This window comes from Enoplosus armatus, chromosome 11 (assembly GCF_043641665.1).
Source record: "Enoplosus armatus isolate fEnoArm2 chromosome 11, fEnoArm2.hap1, whole genome shotgun sequence".
Classification (NCBI taxonomy): Eukaryota; Metazoa; Chordata; class Actinopteri; order Centrarchiformes; family Enoplosidae; genus Enoplosus; species Enoplosus armatus.
In genome coordinates this window covers 14,863,651-14,869,647 of record NC_092190.1, presented here as the reverse complement: position 1 = coordinate 14,869,647, position 5,997 = coordinate 14,863,651, and positions in this window count along the sequence as shown.

The window sequence follows — 5,997 nt, the reverse complement described above, 5'->3', positions numbered from 1 at the left end:
ACTCATCCTCATGCAGTTTTTCTCTGCAATTCTTTACAACCCTACTATGACAACTTCTGTCTACCTATCTGTGTGTGTGTGTGTGTGTGTGTGTGTGTGTGTGTGTGTGTGTGTGTGTGTGTGTGTGTGTGTGTGTGTGTGCGTGTGCGCGCGCGCGTGCGTGCGTGTTTGTGTGTGAGAGTGAGAGTGTGTTCCTGCGCAGGAACACATCTTCAGATCTCCAGAGTTGTGTCTCCACCCTTTTAACATCCATTAAACTTACAGTCATGACATGCAGTCGTTGCTGGTGGAGAAAAGAGAAAAGTAGTAAATGGCGACTGCCCACTGCTGTAATTACAGTCCAGCATGTCACTGCATCCTCCCGTCTGACCAAGCTGGAGCATTCCACACCGAAACTCTCCCCAAAAAGGAGGAAACGAGAGAAAACTCGTAAAGATAGCTGTAGGGGATATATGACATTTCAGATTTCTTTTTTTTTTTTTGAGTTCCTGACTGAATCAGTCAAAAAATGAATCAGCAATAACACTTACCGTCGCTCATGTGAAGAAGAGTGGGGATTATTGCTCTTTCTCTTCATTCCTTCCCTTTTCATTCCCGGGCTCATGTGCAATCATTCTTGCTGATTATCGTCGTCGTTAATTGCTGTTTTTGATTAGGCATAAATGGTTTTATGAATCAAATTGATTTCATTTTTTTTTGTTTTGTTTAAAAAAGAAAAATGGCAATCCAAAGAAGGTAGCATTTGTTTTTGTCTTCACTTTGATGATGATTTGGCAGAAATCCATCAGACCCAAGTGATTCTTCTGGTTTTCAGCCCACCACCTTCATTTTATTCTGTAATTATAATATTCTGATTTGATCTGTAAAATCAGACTTTCAAGATTGTTGTAAAACCAAACTGGAATGTGGTAAGGGTTTGTCTTGCTCCAAGCTTTTAACTGGACAAATCTGAAGAAATCACCACTGTGCAGCTACAAGAGGAATGAATTCACCTTGATGACTTGATTTTAAAATCAGAAGCTGAATCTTGCAGAAGAACTGGATTAAGACAGTGCAGGTTTGGGTCTGAAGCTAAAGGCAATGACTGTATTTTATATTGGATTGTCATTATGGTTCAAACCATTCAATGGGTCCTTCCATCTGAAAGCACTTGTTGGTGTCAGTCTGTGGCTTGTGTGTGCTGTCAGTTCTGAGCCGGTGAATTACTGCCCTCTGGAGGCTTGTACTAGTCACTGCGCAACAGCATTCACCATGATGATCTCGTTTTGTGCTCTGATTGGATGCTCATGAAACATTTTGTTCTACCTCATTGTGTGTTCACCTGCCACTCAGACACCTGTCACCCAATCAGATGCAGGATTTAAAAGACCCCATTAGGTTTGCCCTTGACCAGTTTGGTGGGTGGGGGGGGGGGGGGTTAAATAGTGCAGACCACACTGCTAACTGTGCAGACACGGTGTGTGTTCATGAGGAGTTATGACTGAATATCTCGGCCTTGCATTTCAGTTCAATCACATCATGCACAAAACCCTAGCTGCAAAACAAGAACACGACTGTCTTCAGGTTTTCGTATTTTCTGTCATATATCAAACCACATTGGGATTAACCTGATTATTTTAATTCCCTAGAAATGTCCTGCTTATCTTTCTTTTTTCTTTCTTTTTTTTTAATGATTTTTGAAGTGCAATTTTGTTTTTTATCCTATTGTGCATGGAGTTGGATCTCTGCTGTTAAACGCCTGCATCTGCGCACAGTGCTAGCTAGCCTTCTGTAGTGCTCCCTGCCCAGGCTGAGTGATTTGAACGTGGCGTGCTTGTTTGCATGTTTAGTGCCCTGCAAAGCACTGCTGTTTCAGATGCGAGAAACAGCCAGCGAGCCAAACCCAAGTCTCGTCCTTGTCTTTGCCAGATGTGCCAATACACATCCTCTCCTTAAGGAAATTCTTGCTTGGGTGTCTTAAGTTAAAATGCCTATTTTTTTCTGTTTACTAACTTATTTTAAAGTTAAGGGACAAACAAAAAGGGATGTTTGGACGTATGGCTCAACGTGCCCTTAGATGCAGCTTCACCTGTTTTTGCCATGAAGTTCCTTTTCACTTATCACACGTGTGTGTGTGTGACACACTATACTCTCACAATCATCGCTAAGCTTTGTTGTTCACATGTAAAAGCAGTATATTATGCGTCTGTGTACTGTAGATGTCTGCTGTTGTATTGCATTTTTCATGTCTTGCTCACATGTTTAAAACGAGGATGAATGATGTATATAAAAGTCAGTTTCAGTCTGCAGTGAAAACCCCAATGCGCTCATGCACCCGCTGTGCTGGAAACCTTCACAGCTGCTGCTCCTGGTCCTGGTCCTGAGTGAGTCCTGTGTGCGCTTTAGCCTTAAACATTTCAGGCCCAAAAGCGTCACTCGTCTGCTCTTTGGCCTCTCCTGCTCCTCCTCCTCCTCCTGCTGGACTGTGGAAGAAGAAGGAGAGGAGTGCAGCTACAGTTCACACCCTCACCTGATCTGTCTGCTGTCATCCCTGTGCTGTGTGGCTCACATCGAGTCGTGTTCCCATTTGCTGTATTTTGCTGTGAGTTGAGTTGTTTTTTTTTGCTGTTTTTTAAAACTGGTGACGTGTTCATGTCATTAATTTGAGTGCCCCTGACCAAGGTTACCAGCAGCCATGTTGGTACTGTATGTTGACTTAGGATAGACTAATATCCCTCAGTGTCTGGTGTTATTTGCATGTGATCAGGGCAGGAAATGAACACCAGCCGGTGAATGTTGATAAAACTTGACAGCGGATGGAAATTTTAGAAGAAGAAGCAGAATAATAAGCCCGAAAATCTACTATACTAAAAAAAGTCTCATTTCCGTGGTTAAATTTGTACTTGATCAGCCACTGCTGCTGGTGGATAAAGTTCATTTCCTGTCCTGCATGTGATAACTGTGGGCTTTGTTTTCATACAGTATAATGCACTTTAATCCATCCACCTCTCTCCTCAAGATAGTTATTGAAATGATATATATAGATGTGCAAATGTGTATACACTCAATGCAGGGTTTTAGTCTCTTTAAAGTAGTACTTCTATGTGATGTCACATCCAACACAATGCTATTTTTGTTAAAGTCTAAGGGTACAGCTATTTATTATTTTTTCTTTTCAAAACCAAAAAAAAAAGTTTCGGGGTCTGGAAGGTCTCAGGAGCCACATTTTAAAAAAAATGGCAGCACCAAAATTTCTGTTCTTGAAGTCAGAATTGATTCTATGCAACATTTCTTCCCCTTTTCTTCCCTTTTTGTTTTTGGTGTACCGGCTTTCATTAATCCTTGTCGGGTGGGCTGGGGCGGATGCATTTAAGCTGATCTTTAGGGTGCAAGTCCTCAGCGGTGTCCCCATTCAGCGATTCTGTTTATACACCCGGTTGTGGTGCTACAGAGCGAAGGACCTCTCTTCATGTGGGTGAAATAAGAGGACCATCCATTTGTCATCCGACTGCCCTCACACAGAGAGAAAGCCACACCTAGACTTTTGGTGCATGTCGAGCCCTTCTGTCAGTTTGCTGCTCTGTGGCTCAAAGACGTCAGTTGGTGTATGAAATATAAACAGATTATCAATGATGAATCTAATCTTGATGCTTCGAGGGAAGCTGCTGGACGACGTGATGACACTGTACTATTGATGTTGTACAAATGGAGAGAAAGACTTATTTTGAATCTTGTAAATAAAAACTGTACAAAGGTGAAAGCAAGATAAATATAAAAAACTGTCTGAGATGTAGAGAGAAATTAATCTGTATATTGTTGAATAAATATTGTGCCGTAAGGGATACGAGTGTCTGTCTGCTTTGTGCTTCAATATGATCTCGCTCATGGTCACTCTTTACTCACTTAACCACTATCTACAGTTCAGTTTTACCAAACTACTAGTTTACTGTTATCAATCCATTGTGGAGGATTTAAAAAATAAATAAGTAAAAGAGCAGAGACACTCCAAAAATAACAGACAGCAGATTTTCAGCATTTTTGCAACTTTCTTCTAACATTTTTCAAGCAAAACTGCAAAACATTGTCCAGCTTCTCAAATGTGAGGATTTGCTGCTTTGTCTTTGTCTAATGAGATAATAAAATTAAAAAAACTGAATATCTTTCCAGGATATTTTCATGGGGAATCAGGAGAATATTCCACAGATTAATTGAAAATGAAAATAGTTAATTGCAACCCTAGTAATAATATTGGCATATGTGAGAATAGAATAAGAAGTATGAAATTATATACCACAGAATTCATATTTAATCAGCTAAATGCTACATCAAAGGTCTTGTAGTTAGTTTATTTTGATCAGACATTATTTCTATTTAGCAGGATTTGTTAGATTTTCACTCAAAGACATTTATTTCTTATTTACCAGTTGTTACCGTTTGCCACACTCCAATTCAACACCACGACTTAGTGCTGTAAGACGTCAAATCTGAGAAAAGATGACTTAAGTACTGCAGAAATACCCATGCAGCTGATCTGTGACGCTGAGATCAGCGGTGCTGTGCTGACATCTAGTGCTGGTAATTCTTCCAGAAAAAAAAGTCATTTATCTGAATTATTGACATTAATACAGATGCTGAGATTTGAATTTCCTTTCCATTGTGTCAGTTGATTGGTGTTTTGCCACCTCAAACATCCCATTATCAACCTCTGCTGCAGCTTACTTCCTACTGTAAAAATGCCATTACGGATATCTTTGTCAAGCATTTTGGAGAAATTACTCACAAAGTTTGCAGAATTCCCTAAAATCCCTTCAGATTTGCCAGATTGTCATGGAATTTTACTTCTCATCCATGTTGACTTCAAAACTGAGATTGAAAGTTAATTCTTGACCTTGGAAACAGCAGCTGACAAAACAATCTCATGATCTCAATCTCAACTTCATAGCCAACATGAACAAGAATTCTTAAAAGTGCTCAGAAAAATGAAAATCTACCTGCCACATGCTAACTCTCCTGTCGTTTTGGATCCAGCCACTCTGCCACTCCCCATCACCTGACCTCGTCCGCCCACCTGCTCACTTGTTCCCACTTTCCTTCATCAGCCCCTGCAGTATATATATAACGGCCCATTTCCACTCTTTGCCTGCCAGACTTTCTGTTGCGCTCATGCCTTAGCTTTAGCTTTTTCCAGCCCTTTGTTCTGCCTGTCCAACCCCTTTTTGGATAAGTTTGCCTGGTTTTGACCACAAGTAAACATGAACTTTAACTAAGCTGCTTGTCTCTAAATCTCCGTCTGTTCAAACCTGGTTATTTACTGAGCCTCTACACTTTATACAGAATAAACAGTGCTGTGTACCACATTAGTAATTGATAAATACCTGACTGTCAGGCACAGTAACAGTTAAACTCAGAACTAGTGACAGTTTTATTCAGTGACAACTATAAACTCAAGTATGTATTTGCTACTGAGAGCCAACCAGAGCTGCATTCGGTAACAAGATCCCTAGTTGAATACTCTGGAGGTGTCACCTGGCAACAAGCGCTATAACACCTGGAGAAGGACATGAAACACAGCACTTCCACACACCTGAAAGTGTTTGTTTTTCAAGCTAGACACCAGAAACGACTTCATGTTGTTGCTGCCATTTATCCAAGTGAAAGGAGGATCTGAAAGCAGTGAGACAGGTAATGTTGACTCTGACAAAGACCTTACATTTTTGTTTCTTTTCACCTGGGGTCTGAAAACAATGACTGAAATGCGTAGATGTACGTGTATGAAATCCTCTCAGACTGGTGAGTCGACTCCCTCCATGTGTTAAGCTCACGTTTTTGAATATATTTCACAGTCCTTTAGTTTGGTGCTAATGTGAGCCCTGACTGGACGGCTGAAGCACTAGATGTTTGGAGTTTCAAGGGAAGGAGGTTAATGTTGTTTTGAGAGGGTGAAGCCATTTAACAGAGCAACATAAAAAGGCAATTACAGCCTTTCTGTCCAGTTGAGATCAGGAGGGATTCGTTGCC